We start from the raw sequence: 20458 nt of genomic DNA, 5'->3' as shown, positions 1-20458 counted from the left end.
CAGTCTCGGAATTTTGAGAAAATAAATTTGTTATTTAAGCCACCCCATTTATGTATTCTGTTATGGCAAGCCTGAGCTTACTAAGACACATTGAGTATACAAAGCAGGCAAGGTCTAAACGGCTAAACATTTGCTTGTTTAAATTGAGGTTGTAGCTGGTGGACTTGTGATATAATAGGTCTCATACCATGGTGAAGAAAAAAAAAACCTGGGGGCCAATATACAGAGACCATCTTAGGATCATCCATTTAATGCTCACAAAGCTTTAGTCTTACCATATGATCTAGCAATCACACTCCTAGGTATTTATGTAATTGAGTTGAAAGCTTATGTCCACAGAAAAACCTGCACATGAATGTTTATAATAGTGTTATTGATAATTGCCTAAAACTGTTGGCATCCAAGATGTCCTTCAATATTTGAATGGATAAACTGTGTTACATACATACAATGCAATCTCATTCAGCAGTAAAAGAAATGAGCTAGCAAGCTGTAAAAAGATGAGAGAAACATCAAATATATATTGTTAACTAAAAGAACCCAATCTGAAAAGGCTGCATACTCCATAATTACAATTTTATGATATTCCAGAAAAGGCAAAAATGAAGAGATATTAAATGTTCCTGATTCCACACCAATATAAATAAATTAAACAATAGGTGAAAAGAGACAAATCTGTATAGAATTCAAAATAATTTATGTAGTATCCTACCGTAAAGGAAGAGAAATATGACTTTCACTCAAGTGTTGGCTGCACAGTGACTTCCATCCAAAGACTATATAAAGCATGGAAATGGGAGAGGGGAAAGAAAAATCCCTATCAGAAACTTGAGAAACACTTGACATTATAAGTCAACTGTCTTGATTAACAGACCTATCAAAGTCAAAAGTCAAATCATGTTGACATATTACGTGTTGAAAATGACAATTACCTCTGTGTAATTGTCCCAAAAATCCATAACCCCAATCTAACCATTAGAAAAAACATCAGGCAAATTTTAATAGAGGGACAGTCTTCAATATATATTTTCAGTATTCCTTAAAACTGTCAAGATCATAAAAAATAAAGTGTGAGAAACTGTCATAGTCAGAGAAGCAAACCTAAGTTGACATGACAACTCAATATTCTTTGAAATCCTGGATGGCATCCTGGAATAGAAAAAGACATTAAATAAAAAGTAAGAAAATCTGAATTAGCTGTGGACTTTGAATTAACAAAATAAGATTTCAATATTGTTTCACTAATTTTAAAAATATACCATAGTAATATAGGATATTAATAATAGGGTAAACTGTGTTTGGGGGAGGGGGAGGTGGTATATGGAACTCTATATATGCTAAGTTTTTCTGTAAATCTAAAACTGTTCAAAAATGTAAGGTATATTATAAAAAATGAATGTGTTTAGTAAAATATATCTTATTACATTACAACTTATATTTCATTTTTATTTTAATTTTTTAATAACAGTCTGAAATGCAAGTCGTGGGAAGAAAAAGAAAAAAATATTGTGGGGAAGTTGTTGACCTATACATTCCCTCAGGAGATGTAAACCTAAATTAATTGGCTTGCCTTTAGGATATTTTGTTGGAGATATTTTCATTGCCTTGAGGGTGTTTTAAAAAGGGGGAAATAACTGGATAAAGAGTGTATCCTTCCAAAATGGAAGATACATGTAATAACTGTATTTCTAACTAATAAATAACATACTGTCTCTATTAATGAAGAGAAAGTAAATCTTTAATAAACTTCATTGTCCATAACTTCATCAGATGAGGAAATAATGGAGAAGTATAGGATACATGATTCTTGCTATCGGAAACATACAAACACTAAAATACAAAGTTTTAAAAATAGCTCATTTGCTGGTGTAAACACACACACACACACACACACACACACACACAGCCTCTTAGAACAGAGTATAGAAGTAAGGAAAATGTCAAATTCTGTAAGCAGTGGTCAGGGAAGAAAAGATACAGAAGTTAAATTCTAGAAGTAATATTTCATCCTATATATAAATTCCATATATATATATACATATATATATATAAACACACCTATAAATTCCTTCATGTACAAACATTTATTAAGTGGCTACTACAAACCAAACTTATCTAAAACCTGGAGCTATAGTGGTAAGACAGAGAAGGACTCTGCTTCATGGTGTTAATTATTCTTGTGGGATACGACAGGAAAAAACTACTAGATAAAGTAGTGTATAGTAAATGATTTAATTCAGGTAATACAAATACCATAAGCAGGTTAATTATAAATGAAGCAGGTTAATTATATGGACAGTGATTGGACTATAGTGTTTTAGATAAAGTGATCAGGAGGAAATTTCTAAAAAAATGATATTTAAGAAAGAATTCAAATTATGAGAAGTAATTCTTGTGAAGATTTTGAGGAGAATCACAGGAAAATTAACAAGATTTGTAAAATAGGAACTAGCCTTGCCAGTTCCAGGGGTAATGAGACTGATATGATTAGAACATTGTGAATTTGTGCCAGAGGAAACTCTACCTTGACAAACTCCATGAGGTAGCTGATTGTTAGGCTATGTGAGGTTTTGCACACTACTGGAAAGTATCTAGATGTATCTCTTCATGAGAAAGGAAGCAATCAGGATTAACAGCAAATAGATGATCTGATTTAAATATTTAAAGAAATACATTGACTGTCATGTGGGTTACAGAGTGCAGTGAAACAAGAGTGGAGACAAGGGGACCAAATTCGCATGACTGAAATATTCAAGGTGATAGCTGAGAGTGGTAGCTAGAGTATAATAGAATTGGAGTGAGTAAGAAGTGGTCAGACGTTGGATGTATTTCTGAAAGGAGAGGCAAAGTAATTTGCTCAAGAATCAGATAAGGCAGTGCAAGAAAAATGGCACCAATTTGTTTTGACCTGAGTTACTAGATAAACAGACTTGACACCTGGGGAAGATGGGGGTGGGGGTGGATAAGATATTTTTGTAGAGACAGTTCAAAAGTGTTATGTTTTGAACAATTGCTATTTTAGATATCTATTACACATGACAGTTTGGAACTGATTGCTTAGTATTTTACTAATATACATTATGCCCTTTCAATTTGGCCATAATTCATTGAAGACCAGACCATTTCTGTTTTTCCAACATTGTCTGTTACATGTAAAGGACATAACTGGAACAAGTATGTAATAGCTAATGAATTCTAAATTTGAATCTCTAGCCTGGACTGGACTTTTGCCCTAAACTACAGACTCATATTTTTAATTACTTACTTAACAACTAACTCTATTTGATGTTAAATAGGCATCTAAAACTTAACATTTAGAGACTGAGCCATTGATACTCCCTCCCAACTCCGTCTTCCAGTAGTGTTTGCCATCTCACTAAATGGTAACTCTAGTCTTCTAATTGCTCAATTCAAAATTTGTAGCCTTTGTTGATTCTGCTTTTTGTGACATTTCATATGCAACCCATTAACAAATTCTGTCAGTTTAGTAACAGTATAGTTTAGAGCAGAATACTAATCAACATTTATTCAGAGTCTGTTTATCCTCCATGCCTCTACTACTACCTTCATTGGTATGCCTCCAGGCCAAGCTATATTACAGACACCTTGATTTTTGCAGTACTCCTATAAATAGTTTTCCTGCTTCTTGTTTGCATACATTCAGTATGTTCTCAATAGAGGTTACAATAAAATTGTTAAAATGTAAGATGTTAAAATGTTGATTTTAGTGGCTGTTCATCTAAATCAAAATAAAAATCAAAGTCTGTATAATGATTTGCAAAGTCTTTCTGATCTGGACAATGTGATCCTTCTTTGCGAATTTCTGGCTCTCTATTCTACTCACTTTGCTTTAGCTGTTTGGACTCTTGAGTACCTCTAGACCCTACTAGTCAGTCTCCTAGAAAACACTATATCCTTTGCTCTTCTAAGTGGATTGTTCCTCCCCAGATATATTATGGCTTGCTGATTCATCAGCTTCATTTCTTCCCTCAAATATCATCTATTCAGTGAATGCTTTCTGGTAAATCCTCTATAAAACTGCAATTTTCTTATTTCTTAAAATTTCTTTTAGTTAGCTTTATCATTTTCCAAAATAATTCATATTATATGTGTGTATATATATACATATAATAATGTATATATATTATATAGATATATAGGTATATATATAGGTTGATTAGGTGTATATATTTATAAATGTAATTATTAAATGTAAATATATTTATATTTAAGTATATTTATATTTATAAATATAAACATTTATATAAGATGTATATATATATATATCTTTCAGTGTGTATATGTGTGCGTGTGTATATATATATATATATATATATATCCATTATTTTTAGAAGATTCTCTGGCACATCATCAACATTCAAAAATTATTTAGTGAATTGAAAGAATAAATGAATCATCAAATAAAATTTGTTGAATTAATTTAAAACAGACTAAATCTGATGTCCTGACATTTCTTGTCTCAGTTAATGTGACCCATTGTATTATAGCACTGGTTTTGTCATTGTAGTCAAATTTTTTCATGTAAATTATGTAAACTAAATGTTTGTTTAGAGAAAAACTTTTGTTTAATTAAAACAAGTTTCTGCTCAAATCTAAGTAGCTTCAGCTTTCAAAACGATGAGTAGTGTTTTGGGGGGGTTGTTTTCTAAACAAGAATACTGAAATAGATCACAGCAGGAAAATGGCTTAGTGTGGTTAAGGGACAAAGGAGAAGCTACAAGAGATGCATTCAGTTACTTCTGTTTTATCATTGTCTCCAATAGAGCAGAATCAGTTTTTCTTGTTTCCCTTTTTTTTCTAGTTTACCTATTTGCTGAATCCTCTGCATTTACTGATGCTTTCTTACCAATCTGGCAAGCTGACCCACTACCTAGAAAACCTACACTATTCACAAGCTATTTTTTTTTCTTTCCGTACAGCCACCTGATCTTTTTTCTCCTTATTCATACTTCTCCGAGTTTCACAATACCTACCTAATACATTCTTTATTATAATTCTCTTCACTGTCCACTTCATACTACACATTACTTCATTGTAATCTTTATAATACTATTGTCTAATAAGGCTACTGAAGAAAAGTTTCTTTTTATCTTTTACATATAAAATACTGAGTTTACTTGTCTTAAAAGAGCTAGCTGAATAGATTACACCTATCTATGTTTTTCCTGACCCACGTAAACATAATTCCTCACCTTAAACTGTTTTTTTATGTCTTCTCATTGTACTTTATTAATACAGTTCTAACATCTGTCTTATTATATTACAAGTATTTATTTTTGTTTCTGTCATCCCAGATATATAGATAAATCTTTTAAAGAATAGGTCATTTTCACTTAGGCATTATGTTGTCTGGCACTGAGTAATTACTGAAAAGAAAATGTTTTTACACTAGTTGCTTTCAATTCATTAAAAAAAAATTCAGCTGAGGGGTGCCTGGGTGGTTCAGTGAGTTAAGTGACCAACTCTTGATTTCGGTTCAGGTCATGTGCTCACGGCTCATGATATGGAGCCCCGTGTTGGGCTCTGTGGTGAGCTTGGAGCCTGCTTGGGATTCTCTCTCTCCTTCTCTCTCTGTCCTCCCCTGCTTGCATGTGCACATGTGCTCTCTCTCTCTCTCTTTCAAAATAAATAAATAAACTTAAAAAGAAATACAGCTAAGATTGCTAAAGGAAGGAATGAACAAAGGAAGAGGAAAAGAAAGAAAGTGAAAGAAGGAAGAGAGAGAAAAAGGAAGAAAGGGAAATAACATGTGTACATTGATGACACGTACAGCACTTTTTGTAATAGTCATAAATTGGAAATAACCCACGTGCCCATTAATGGGGTAGGGAGGAGTTAAATTTACCATGATTTTATCTTCAAAATAAAATAAAATGTAGCTGTAGGAAGAAGAACGAAGTTCTCTGCCTTCTGAGATGGAAAGATATTCAGGATCCATTATTTATTTGTATATAAGCATTTATTTGATCAATAAGGAGAAAATAGCAATGTATTCAAATTTCAGGTATAATTTCAGATATAATAAATTTGTAATATAAAATATATTTGTACATAAATATATTCTTAGGGATACAAAATAAGCTAATATGGTTACTTGTAAAAAAAAAAATCCAACCCCATGATGAGAGTGGAATAGCAAGGTAAAGAAATGCAGCTTATTTATCATCTTGAATGAAGCAAAAACCCCATACCTTAATATATTTTGCATTCACAGAAGTGAATAGGAATTACTTTTCTCTTAACGTGCATACGTGATTAAGTTTCACCGTCTACTTTACAAAATCAGGTAGAGCTACTGCATACCTAAATTGGCAAAAGTGGGATTCTGAGTTGTCTTTCTCCCAGAATATTTATATGGAAACTGGATTGTTTTTCTTGATTTTGATTTTCCAAATAATGACATTAATCTTCTACATTACATTTTGGTTAGAAACTTGGCTTTGAGGAAAAAGAATCTACTATATGTACAATCAAATTTAAAGACAATATAATTCAAGACCACAGATCTAAGTATTCTATAATTTCACATCACTTTTGCTATGACTAAACACTTGGTATTTACAACAACAACAAAAAATCCACTGACATCACTTTGATTTGCTTCTCCAATTTGGCAGCACTCGGATTCTTCTCATCTTCAGGAGAGCGCCAGCCTGCCCAGGGGAAGCCTTGACGCACGTCCAGCTGCTGATTAGTATATGCCTCACAGTCTGAGTGCTGGTTCTTTCTCTGAGAAATTGGAAAGGCTACCACAGGATGCTGGGGAGCTTTAATGGAGAGGAGGTAAGTGAACAGATTGTCCTTTAGAACTGGCCACATTTCAGTTTCCCTATTGAAGAACAGACTTCAAGAAGGTTTTTGTTTTGTTTTCGTTTCTCCCTTTTACTCGTTAATGCTTTGTTCTTTCAACCAAAGTGTCCCTATATGGGTTTTGTAGGTCTCATTTTTTATTCTAGTTCAAGGTACATAGCTTTATTAGTACAATGACACCTGCTGTGTTTTTCATCTGTACTGGGTAGCCAACCACCTCCCACATAAGTATCAGATGGGTAGTATCTTGATAATTCCCATGGATGGCCTGGTGGGACTCTTTATAGATCAGGAGGTTGTCCTGTGTTCAGTATTCCTCTGTCTCAGCAAAGGACAGGCCAGTCTGTATCCTGGAAGTGATACCCCGGTTTAATTTTTCGTCTGCCTTTTTGATTAAGTACTCTAGAGAGCAGAAGAAGTGAAAGGAACCATTTCAGTTTGTTTATGCTTGAGGAACGTGGTGTAGTGAAGGAAGAGCTGTCTCGGGAGTCAGAAAACTTGCACTCTTTTTCTCTACCCATATCTCCCTGGCTGAGTGCTCATCCTTTTCCTCTTGCTCTGAGCCTCAGCTGCTTTTCCAGTAAAGGGGAATGATAACATCTACCTGCCTAAAAAGTGGGCCTGCAATAATTAATGTGAGGTTCTTTGCAAATCTACATTTCAGTCACAGTAAATATAAACAAGCTCATCTGAAATGTAACAGTTCTCAAACTAGAGAAAGAAAAATCCAAATAAAATGTCCGCCCCCAGAATGGTGATAGGAATGGGCTTTATTGAATGTTTACTCCCTATCCAGTATGAAAAAGGCACGGAAATAAAATATTGAGCAAAATCAACAATGTCCCTAACCTCACTGAGATTACTGAGGAAATTAAGGTGATGTCCCAGGTGTTATGATTGATTAGGATGCCATGTGCTGGCCAACTTCTTTCTGCTTGAGTGTTCTCATCTGTGAACAATTACTTGCTCTCCCTATCAACAGTATCAAAGTAAATGGAAGTGCTTATGAAATGTTCCTGATTTCTCAGAATTAACATTAAGAACTTTATCTAAGGATATGGAAGTATGGAGAACTCTACTTACATTTCAAGTTAAGAGAACCTCCAGCTCTTTCTTCCAAGCTGAGGGGCACCAAGAATGAAAAGAACATGCAAATTTACCCATCTCAGAAGAAAAGAGTCCTGGGAAGATACAATATACTGGAAGAGAAACCATTCCTTATTCCTCTCAAATCTCTTTTTTTTTTTTTTTTTTTTTTTTTTGGAGAGGATGTAGGTTCTGGGCTGCTTTTCCTCTACTAGACAGCACTGTGAAGAACTCTGTAAATGCTACGCCAGGCACGTTCCCCCACCATTGCTTTCTCACATTGCTTAAGTCATGTTGCAGATGTTCTCAGATTTCCCAGGCCTTCCTCAGTGTACTAGCTCCATATGCACTATTCAGATTCAGTAGTAAATCTGAGGATGAAAAAGGCCGGGAAGCTTCTTGTGCTTCTGACTTCCTGCCCATCTCTCCCAGCCATTTAAACTATTTTTAGATACCTGAAAATAACTGGTCTTACTGGTCCCTGGTCTCCCTCTCTGGTACTTCCTCTGAGAAACAAAATGCCCTCTTCCTTTTTAATGTACACCAACCCCTTTTGTATATAACATGACTGTCATTATGGTAGGCAGAATTCTAAAGATGCATCCCTCCCCACCAGATTCCTGTCCCTTGATTATTCAATCAAACAGTAATCTACATACTCTTCTGTAAAGGGACATTGCCGGTAGAATTAAGGTTGCTAATCAGCTGACTGTAAAAGAGGAAGATTGTTCTGGATTATCCAGGTGGGCCCAATATGATCTCATGAGCCCTGAAAAGCAGAAGAAGAAGGAATAAGAGTGAGTCAGATGTAGAAGCATGGATAGGAGGCAAAGTTTGAAGCTTGAGACAAACTAGACTCTCTATTGCTGGAAGGAGGCCACTTGGAAAACACAAGGAGAGATAGATGGGGCCTATCTAGGAGCAAAGATTTCTTGTTGACAGCCAGCAAAGAAATGGGAGTTTCAGCTTTACAACTACTTGGAACTGAATTTTGCCTGAATAAGCCTGGAATTGGATTCTATCCAGAGTCCCCAGTAACCTTGCCAACATCTTGATTTTAGTCCTGCAAGAACCATGACAGATCTGACCCACAGACACTGTGAGGTAATAAATTTCTGTTTTTTTAAGCTGCTAAATCTGTGGTAACTTGTTGTGGCAACAGTAGAAAACAAATACAGTCACATCCCCCTCCTGCTGTAAGGTGCATTTGCCTTCCTGTCCCTTAGGGAAAGTTATAGAAGCGATGCAGGAAGCTGGATCAGCAAAAGGAAAAACAAATTGGTGGGAGACTAAATATTATTCCCTTTATACTTTTTAACTTTATATGGATGTGATGGCTCTATAATTAAATTATAAACCTGTTGACAGACATTACATACAGAGTAGGTTCTAAAATTGTGCATATGTGTGTGCGTGTGTGTGTATGAGAGAGAAAGACAGGTTGGATTCATATGTCTTAATATGTCCATATACGAAAATACTAATTGAACTTCATATAGTCAATCCAATATTCTTTCAATATTCTTTCAATTGGAGCCTCATTAAAACTCCATGAATTAAGTGTCCTCCATGTGTATTACATATAAAGAAACAGGCTTAGAAAATGTAAGTGGTCTGCCTAATGTCAATGAGATGAAATTGACTGAAAAATGGAGCAAACCTTAGGGGAATTAAATATGTAAAATTAGTGAGACTGAAAAAGTAGCCTGAGGTGACCAGGGCTTAGAAAAAACCTAGAAGATAACTTGGCCAAGTGCAGGAATACCAAGGGGCAGCCTGCATGTCACTATTTGTCATAAGAGTACATGGGTTTTCCATTGATTAAAGGAGCATCTTGTTTGGTATAAAACTTAATTGGTCTTATCATAATTTCAAAGTGAGGTGCCTCCTTAGCAAAATGCCCCTGTGACAAAAACAAACAAATAAAAAACATAACGAATCAAAACAAAACCAACCTGTTAAGTAGATCACCCTTGCTCAACAAATATTAAACATGATTCTACTATACAGTCACTTGTCAGTGGCTCATCTGAGGAGAATTTAAACTTAAAAAAAAATCTTTTTTTTAACGTTTATTTATTTTTGAGACAGAGAGAGACAGGGCATGAACAGGGGAGGGGCAGAGAGAGAGGTAGACACAGAATCTGAAACAGGCTCCAGGCTCTGAGCTGTCAGCACAGAGCCCAACGCGGGGCTCCAACTCACGGGTCGTGAGATCATGACCTGAGCCGAAGTTGGACGCTTAACCGACTGAGCCACCCAGGCGCCCCTAAAAAAAAAAATCTTCTTGTAATAATTTTAATAGGTGTAGGTGAGGAGAGGCAGGAGGGATAGCTTAAGGTGGAACTTCTGTGCGGGATCAAAGTTCTGTAATACCCTCTATATAATCATACATCTTTTTCTTAAGGGAGCCAGCATTTGAATACCTGCCACAGAAAAGTAAATGAAAATTAGTTAATATTAGCTGGAGAATTAGTAGCATCCTACACAATGAGGAAAAGAGTTTCTGTGCCACTATTGTGGAGTTTTCATTTTCACCTCTTCTGCATCTTTCCAACTGGAGAAATAAGTGCAAGAAGGGGTCTTTGGATAGAGCAGATATTGTCTCCACCCACACCAAGCAGGTGGAAGGAGGACTTTGAACAAATATGATTGGAGTTAAAAAATTTATTGCAAACTGATGGGCTTAAATGGAAGCAATTATAGTAATCAGCTACACAGTGGGGAGATTTCAAAGACTGAAGCAAGTATTTAGAAAAAATAGAAATATTTTCGATTTATAATTTAATTATTTTAAATTCATTGGTCAAAATTATTTCATATTACATTATTTACATCATGAGTTCTGTGTGTGTGTGTGTGTGTGTGTGTGTGTGAGTGTGAGTGTATTTAACCTAGCAGTATTCTACTAGAATTTTCACGAGAAAATTTTAACTTTGTTGAAATACTCCTCAGATGAGCCATTAAATTGGTGTTTATGCAGTATAATTATACTTATTAGTAAAACACTTTCTTAAATGTTTTATATGTGTAATATTATTCAACTTATCAAAATTGCCTAATAGATAGCTTTGTGAGATGAAGAAACTGAGTCACAATGAGTTTAAATACCTTGCACATCTCAAAATCATAAAGTATCAGAGCTAGAATTTGAACTTGTCCTAGATCACAAGGGCTTTTGTACCAAACTTCAAATTCATGGAAAAAGCATGAAAGGTTCAGATCAGAAATCCAAATTTCACTCTAAATTGTTGATCAAAAGCTAGAGGGACCAATCAGAGTTAATGAAAACATCAACTTAACTTTTAAAACATAATACCTATTTTGACAATCCCTTGACTTAATTTCACCGCCTTGATACATGATAAACAAGTTAACACCAAAAATGCATTTCATGTAATTTCCCTGAGTTTTGCCTCTTCCTCCTTCCCTCTTTTCCTCTTTTCTTTTTCTTTTTTTCCTTTTTTTTTTTTTTCCAAATGTTTTAGCAGGGAAACATTATTGAGATCCCAGGTCCAAGGGCCTGGGTAGGAGAGCACCCTGTGGGCAAAGGAAGAGCTGGTGGCAAGTCCTTCCTTAACCTTCTTGGGGCACAGGTGTTTAGTGTGGCCGCATTTCTTCTCGTATCAGTTGACTGTGCAGGGATGCAGGTGAGCATTAAAACTTGCAGCAGAGCATCTTGTCACGGTTGTACTTACGGGTGAGTTGGAGAAGGCTTGGTGATGCTGCCCTGGAGGTGAAACACCAAGCACATGGTGGGCTCTCTCTGGGTACTATAGTCTGAGGGAGTGTGGCCATCCTCCTGCTGTTTGCTCCACAGATACCAGACGCTGCTGGTCAGATAGGGTGCCCTCTTTGTCTTGAATTTTCACTTTGATATTCTCAACGATGTCATTAGACTGGATTTGTCTGTCATGTCTTCACAAAGATCAGGGTATCTGAATCTGCTGCAAAGCAACCATCACCAAACTCTGCCACCTCATTCCTTCCCTTTCCTCTTTTATCCTTCTAGAATTCCTACTCGATATATGCTAGCGACTTGCATTTGATCCTCTATGCCTCAATTGCTTTTACTTGCCAGTCTCTTTGTCATTATCATGCCTTATGAGATTATAGTGATAGATAACTTAGGGATGTTGAGTACCCACTCAGTACACATTTGCAATCACAACAGCCTAAGGTGCAAAGACTATTACAATTAGTGTTTTACAGATGATGAAGAACCTGAGTGTAACAGGAGGTTAAATATTCAGACCAAATCAGTTTGACCATAGGACCTGTTTCATTTACTTCTAGTTTCAGTTCATTTATTCTGCCTTAGCAAGATTAAGTTCACTCTTTAGCACTACTACTGAAAGTTTTAAAAATATAATTTCAGTAATTATAGTTTTCAATTCCAAGATTTTCAAATGATCAAATTTTAAGCTCTCTGTACATTAAACCTCCTACTTGTTTTTTTGAATACTAATAACACCTCTGTATTTTGAGGATTTAAGCTTACTTCTTACAAAATATTGTACTTATAATTATTTGATTTCTATTTCTATAGACATAAAGTTTCCTACCTGTTGGATTGCTCAAATATTTAAAATAACCTATAGGTTTTTCATCGTGCACCCTTTACTAAAGTAGTAGTTTCTTATCAGCCTCAATAAAAGCTCTTTATTATATAATAAGCAGATATCATGCTATCAGTTTGTTTCCAGAACCTTACCCTCTGCAGATCAGCAGTCTTGACCCTGTACCCATATGTGACACAGACCAAATACTTATTTGTGAGTGCATTTACTTTGGCTCTCTGTATATTCAAACTGGCACACAATGGCTTCAACCCAAATTGAAGAACAAAGGTAATTTAGCCAAGGTAATTATTGGACACTGGTGTTTGGATTCTATGGATTATTCAGGGAGCCTGGTCTCCTCACTCCATTTCACCTGCTATATGTAGAATTTTCTACAGTTCCAAGTTCCTAGTGGGTTAAGTCAGTCATCCTTGATTCTTTGGTATTTCTCTATTTTCACTCTTAGAATCTCTTCTTTCTTTCATTTTTAAATGTTGTAGTTAATTTTTTTTTTCAATACTACCTATAAATTAGAGAGCATAAAGTTCTTTTGTTCTCTGGCCACTGGACCAAAAGTTATTATGTTTTAATGAAAAAAGGTTATGTTAGGGTCTTTAAGCATGCAATATTGTCAATTTATATACATTATTGTTCTCTTAATGTAGAATTTTTACACACAATGTCGGGACTTGAAAAAAATATTTTTCTATTACGTTATTTTTATATTTTGTTTAGCACATACCTGATTCATGGTTTGAAAGCTTTTCAAATTTCTACTACTTTAAAGAAAATAGAGTTTTATTGTTTTACTGCTAAAAAGCAGACCAAGGAAACATGAAAATATATGAATTAAAAGAAGAACAATGAACATAAATATAAGCAAATTGATCCAATTAGTCCTTCTTCTTCATTAAACTATTTAAGTCTTTAGCTTTTCTTTTCTTTTCTTTCTTTCTTTCTTTCTTTCTCTCTCTCTCTTTTGTTTTTTTTTTTTTTTAGGAATTTTTACTATTTCTGAAAAGGAACTCTCAAAAATAAGATAATATAAGCACTAAGTTGCAAATTTTGTTCTTATCTAAAATGTATAATATATATACTAGTATATAAGCATGAATATCTATGTCTGATCTGTACTTTCATATACACACCTAATGCTCTGAAGATCATAAATGTAAAAGATAAATCATTATATTATTCTTATTTTATATCTTTTCAAACTTTAGAAGCTAATAGTTATATTTAGAAATATTCTTATTCTCAAAAAGAATCTATAAGTGGTTGAAATTTCCCTCAAAATTATTTTACCTCTTCCAAATACTATATGAAAAGTAAATAGTAAAATAATGTTGTCTTCTGATTTTCCTTATTTCTTCTTTTTATCTAATCTTCCAATTGCCAACTGGCATATTTCTTCATTTTTCCTGATATGCTATTTTCTCATTTAATTAAAACAAAACTTCAAAGTAGATTATCTTTCAATACCCTTTAAAATTATACATTTGTTTTCACAGAAAATGAATTAGCATTCAGCTCTCTGAGTAAAATCTATTTCAGTATTTAATAATGTGCTATATTTTTAATTAAAAGGCAAATGAATTCAACTTTCACATTTGTTACAAAGTCCTCAACTGGAATTTTTTTTTCTAACTACAAAAGATGTTATTTATACTTGACACAAAGTCAAGAGTATTTGAGATGAATATTTTCAAATATTGTTTTCTTTTATTATTCAAGGCATTTAAAAAAATAAAAATAAATCTACTTGAATCTTAATTACTCATTATACTTCCAAAATCATTCTTGTCTTTATTTTCTCTTAGAAAATAAGAGTATAGTTTTTTCCAAAACAGGATATTAATAGTAAATAAAAATTTGTTTGTATACAAATTTAAATGTCCAATGAACATATTTATCCTATTTATCATATATTATGTAGTTTACAATGTAATCATTTATCTTAGAACTGTCTTATTTTTCTTCCTTCTTATTTATTCTTTCCCTTCTTTTTTGTAATTTTCTCTTCCATAAATATTTATTCAACCTTGCTATAAGTGCTTCTTATATGCAGGAGTTTTTTTGTTGATTTTTTTTTCAAATTTTCAGGAGTTTTTTTGTTGATTTTTTTTCAAATTTTCTACATAGACAATTATTTTACCTGTGAATAATGACAGTTTTACTTTTTCTTTCCTAATCTATATACCTTTCATTTCCTTTTATTTTGGGGGGGAGGTCTTATTACATCAGTTAGACTACCTAATATGATTTTGAAAAGGAATGATGAGCGAAAGTATCCTTGTCTTGTCCTTAATCTTAGTGGAGAAGTTCTGAATTTCTCACAAGTAAGTATGATGTTAGTTTCAGGTTTTTGTAGATATTCTTTATTAAAATAAAGAGGATTTTCTTTTATGTTTATTAAGAATAGACATGGATTAAATGGTTTGAGAAACAATGGCAGAGAATTACAATCCAAATTCGTGTCTGCTTATTAGAATATGATGCATCTGAAGATAGGTATCAGAGAGGAAGAGAAAAAAAATTCAGGAACCACTTAACTGGAGTTGAAGTTCCTCTTGAAAATCAATCATGAGCATTTTTGTTTTATATTTTCTCACTTTCCTTGCAAATTTGTTTTTCTCTGAATAGTAAATACTTAAAATATTCTTTTACTAGATGTCACAACAAAATAAAGTGCACTTCAGATGTTTTTCCTAAACAAAGTTACTTCAAATTTTCTTTTCCATTTGTCATTTATCAGCAAGAATAAACTTACACTCTTGGACACATGTTTTAATAAAAACTCAGTATTTTATGTATCACTTCATACCCTATTTACAAATATATGACACCAAGAGAAATCACACAAATGATGCCTGAAAGTGTAGACAGAAATCAAATTATCTAAGCTTCACCTAAAGAAACCAGAAAACAAAAACAAAACAAACCAAAACAAAACAAAGAAAGTTAAATCCAAAGTAAGCAAAAGAAAAGAAATAATGGTTTTGGAGGAGAATCAATGGAACTGAAAATAGGAAACCAAGAGATAAATTAAAAAAAAAACTGGTTCTTTGAAAAGATTAATAAGATCAATAAGCCTTTAACCAGGCTAACCAAAAAGAAAAGGAAAAAAAAAGCAAGAAAGAAAAAGAAAAATCAAGAAAGAAAAGGAGAGGAGAGGAAAAGAAAAAGAGGGCACAAATTATTCATATCAGAAATGAAAAGGAGAACATTACTACAGATCTCAGGGACATGATATGTCCCACAAATATGATAACCAAGATTAAATGACCAATTCCTTGAAAGACAAAATCTGCCAATATCACCCAAAAAGAAACAATCTGAATAGGCCTATATCAAATAAATCAAATTAATAATTAATAATCTTCCAAAATAGAAAGCACCCAACCCTGATGGGTTCACTAGTGAAATCTGCCAAACATTTAGGAAGAAATTATACCAATTATCTATAATCTTTTTAATTCTATGAGGCCAGCATTACCCCAATACCAAATCAGATATATTAAGAGAAAACTTTATCTTTTCATTAGAAGAAAAGAAAACCATGGGGCCTCTGGGTGGCTCAGTCGGTTGGGTGTCCAACTTCAGCTCAGGTCATGATCTCACAGCTCGTGGGTTTGAGCCCCTTGTCGGGCTCTGTGCTGACAACTCAGAGCCTGGAGCCTGCTTCGAACTCTGTGTCTCCCTCTCTCTCTGCCCCTCCCCGCTCATGCTCTGTCTCTCTCTGTCTCAAAAATAAATAAACATTAAAAAAATTGTTTTAAAAAAGAAGAAAAGAAAAGCAATATTCTCATGAACAGATATTCAAAAATTCTCAACAAAATATCAAATCTAATCCAACAATGTATAAAAAGAGTTGTACACACAGGAAATTCTAGCTACTATGATAAGACAAAAAAAAAGGAAATAAGTGGCATACAAATTGGAGAAGAAGTAAAATTGTCTTTGTTCACAAGTAAAATAATTGTCTATGTAGAAACTTGGGAAAAAATCATCATCAACAACAACAAACTCCTGCAAGTAATAAGCAGTTATTGCAAAGTTGAAGGATATAAAAGTTGATTACTTTCCTGTGTACCTCAATGAAGGGGAATTTGAAATTAAAAGCACAATACAATTTAGATTAGCATCCCCAAAATTAAACACTTAAGTATAAAGCTAACAAAATACTTATAAGATCTGTATGAGGAATACTACAAAACTGTGATGATCAATAACAAAGAACTAAGTAAATTGAGAGCTATTCCATGTTCATGGATAGGAAGATTCAGTATTGTCAAGATGTCAGTTTTTCCTCACTTGATCTAGAGTTTCATCACATCCTTATCAAAATTCCAGCAAGCTACTTGATGGTTACCAACAGGTTCTAAAGTTTACACAGAAGAGCAAAAGACCCAGAATAGCCAACACAAATTTGAGGGAAAAGAATAAAGTTGGAAGACTGACATTGCTTGACTTCAAGGTTTATTATAAAGTCATAGGAATCAAAATCATGTGATATTAGCAAGAGAACAAATAGATCAATAGAACAGTTAGAAAGCTCAGAAAGACCTAAGTAAATAAGATCAACTGATGTTTGGCAAAGGAGCACAGGCAATACATGGAGAAAAGATGGTCTTTTCAACAAATGGTACTAAAGCAGTGGACATCCATCCGAATAAAAAGAAAAAAAGGAATCTAGACACAGAGCACAGACCTTACACCTTGGTAAGACACTGTTAAGATTTCCTTTGTTGTTGTTGTTTTGTTTTAATGTATTCATTTGTTAAATTTTATGTTGTGTTATTTTAATTCCAGTGTAGTTAACATACATGTTGTATTAGTTTCAGCTATACAATATAGCGATGCAGCACTTCTATACAACATCCAGTACTCATCACAAGTGCTTATCACCTTATCACCTATTTCACTCACCCCTGACCCACTTCCCCTCTGGTACCATCAGTTTGTTCTCTATATTTAAGGGTTCTGTTTCTTAGTTTCTCTTCCTCTCTCTTTCTCTCTCTTTTTCCTTTGTTTTGTTTCTTAAATTTTGCATGAGTGAAATCATATGGTACTTGTCTTTCTCTCTAACATTAGTGTAGCATTATACTCTCTAGCTCCATCCATGTCAATGCAAATGGCAAGATTTCATCCTTTTTACGGCTAAGTAATATTCCATTGCGCACGCAGACACACACACACACGTGTGTGTATATACACACACACACACGTGTGTGTATATACACACACACACACACGTGCACGTGCACATATATATACCACATCTTCTTATAAACCTATTAAAATACAGTATTAAGAAAATGAAAATACCATCCACAAACTGGGAGAAAATATTTGCAAAAAACTTATCTGTGGGGTGCCTCGGTGGCTCACTTGGTTAAGCATCCAACTTCAGTTTAGGTCATGACCTCACAGTTCATGAGTTTGAACCCCACATTGGGCTCTGCCATGACAGCATGGAGTCTGCTTCAGATTCTCTGTCTCCCTCTATCTCTGCCCTTCCCCTACTCTCTCTCTCTCTCTCTCTCAAAATAAATAAATAAATAAATATTTTAAAAAGGACATATCTGTAAAGGAGTATTAAATATATATACACAGAGAACTCTTAAAACTCAACAATAAGAAAACAAGCAACCCAATTAAAAAAATGGGTCAAAGATAACAGACACCTCACCAAAGAATATATACAGATGGCATAATATGTGTATGAAAAGATGCTCTACATCATATGTCATCAGGAAAATGCATTTTAAAATAACAATGAGATGCTACTGCACATGTATTAGAATGTCCAGAATCGAGAACACTAACATGAAATGCTGGGAAACATGTAGGTCAATAGGAACTCTCTTTCATTGTTGGTTTGAATGCAATATGGTACAGCCACTTTGGACAGCAGTTTGGGTGGTTTCTTACAAAACTAAACATTCTCTTGCCATACTATTCAGAAAATACACTCCTTGGTATTTATCAAATGAGTAGAAAATTTATTTCCGCATAATATCCACATGGATGTTTTTAGCAGCTTTATTCATAATTGCCAAAATTTGGAAGGAAACAAGATGTCCTTCAGTAGGTGAATAAATAAACTGAAATGGCTACATACTCTATGATTCTTACTATATGATAATCTAGAAAAGGAATAACTATGAAGATAGCAAAGAGATCAGTGGTTGGAGGGAGAGAAGGATGAATAAACAAAGTACAAAGGATTTTTAGGGCAGTGAATCTACTCTGTAAAAGTCTATAATGGTAGTGACATGTCATTATAAATTTGTCCAAACCCATATAATGTGTAATACCATGAATGAACCTCAGTGTAAACCATGGACTCTGAGTGATAATGATTTGTCAATGAAGTTAACCGGTTGTAACAAATTTACTACTCTGGTGGGGTATATATATGTGGGATCAGAGGTATATAGGAAATCTCTGTACCTTCTGCTCAGCTTTGCTATGAAACTTAAACTTCTCTAAAAAATAAAGTGTCATCTGTAAGGTGTAAAGAAGATTAGGAGTAAAGGGTATGTTTTAAAAGTTAGAGATTATTTACAAAAGTGGAAAGCTATGTGAAACAAACTAAAACTACTTTCAATTACTACCTAGGAATTCAACTTTAAAGAAAAATTTGTTAAAGTTCTAAAATAAACAGTTGTAATATGGTAAAAGAACTATTAGCTTGGAGTCATAAGAACTAAATATAAATCCTAGCTCTGAAATTTAACTTGTGAGCTATCTTCAGGTATTATTTACTTTGACAAACATAAGCATCTTTTTTTTAACAGATAAATATAATAATGAATTTCTCTGTACATTGTAGTTCGGCTAGTTAAGTAGAATTATATTTCAAAATTACTCAACATAGTTAAATTAAATGTTGAGGCTCCTGGGTGGCTCAGTTGGTTGAGTGTCTGACTTCAGCTCTGGTCGCGATCTTGTGTTTGTGAATTTGAGCCCCACATCAGGCTACCTGCTGTGAGCCTGTCAGCACAGAGCCTGTTTCACATCCTCTGTCCCTCCCCGCCTCTCTTTCTACCCCTCCCCTGCTTGTGTTCTCTCTCTCTCTCTCTCAAAAAATAAATAAAACATTTTTTTAAAAACCCTGAATGTTAAGTGGATATTAATCTACAGATAATTTGGTAAGCAAATTGAAGGTTTTTAATGAGCAGAATCTCCAATAAACTCATGGGTAACATATGTTTTTATATCTTACCTATTTGGCTTAAAGTTCTTTGAATTTAAAAACAATAGATGTTTATTGCCACAAAATCCTAGCTTGGAGCCTGAAATAAAGTAGAAAACAAACATATTTGTTGAATGTTGAGTAATAATAAGAAAGTTTATGATGAATGGATAAAGAAATTGTGGTTTATATACACAATGGAATACTATGTGGCAATGAGAAAGAATGAAATATGGCCTTTTGTAGCAATGTGGATGGAAGTGGAGAGTGTTATGCTAAGTGAAATAAGTCATACAGAGAAAGACAGATACTGTATGTTTTCACTCTTATGTGGATCCTGAGAAACTTAACAGAAGTCCATGGGGGAGGAGAAGAAAAAAAAAGAGGTTAAAGAGGGAGAAAACCAAAGCATAAGAGACTCTTAAAAACTGAGGACAAACTGAGGGTTGATGGGGGGTGGGAGGGAAGGGAGGGTGGGTGATGGGTATTGAGGAGGGCACCTTTTGGGATGAGCACTGGGTGTTGTATGGAAACCAATTTGACAATAGATTTCATATTAAAAAAAAGAAGGTTTATACAGCTTTCCTTTATATTTATAAGTTCTTTCACATGTTATTCAACTTTTAATTATAAAAGTGTTATAAACTTTTAACATTTTCTATCATTGAATAAATATATAATGGCCAAGAATATTCAATAGAATTGCCTCTAGTTTCTTCAATGATTCACATAACTCATGCTTTTAGCATTAGTGACAGTGTTTAGGCAATAACGTGTG

General features: G+C 33.9%; 1 long non-coding RNA gene across 1 annotated transcript in view; it reads left to right on the top strand.

Moving 5' to 3' along the window:
* Positions 1-6642: 6642 nt before the first annotated feature.
* Positions 6643-20458, top strand: part of LOC125170386 (uncharacterized) — a 227880-nt gene continuing 214064 nt past the window's right edge. The window contains exon 1 of the long non-coding RNA XR_007154009.1: positions 6643-6804. This is a non-coding gene — a long non-coding RNA (uncharacterized LOC125170386). The remainder of the gene's footprint in view (positions 6805-20458) is intronic.

The sequence above is a fragment of the Prionailurus viverrinus genome, chromosome B4 (assembly GCF_022837055.1).
Source record: "Prionailurus viverrinus isolate Anna chromosome B4, UM_Priviv_1.0, whole genome shotgun sequence".
NCBI classification, from domain to species: Eukaryota; Metazoa; Chordata; class Mammalia; order Carnivora; family Felidae; genus Prionailurus; species Prionailurus viverrinus.
The sequence above is the reverse complement of the archived record's forward strand: the minus strand, read 5'-3'. Positions and strand labels throughout refer to the sequence as shown.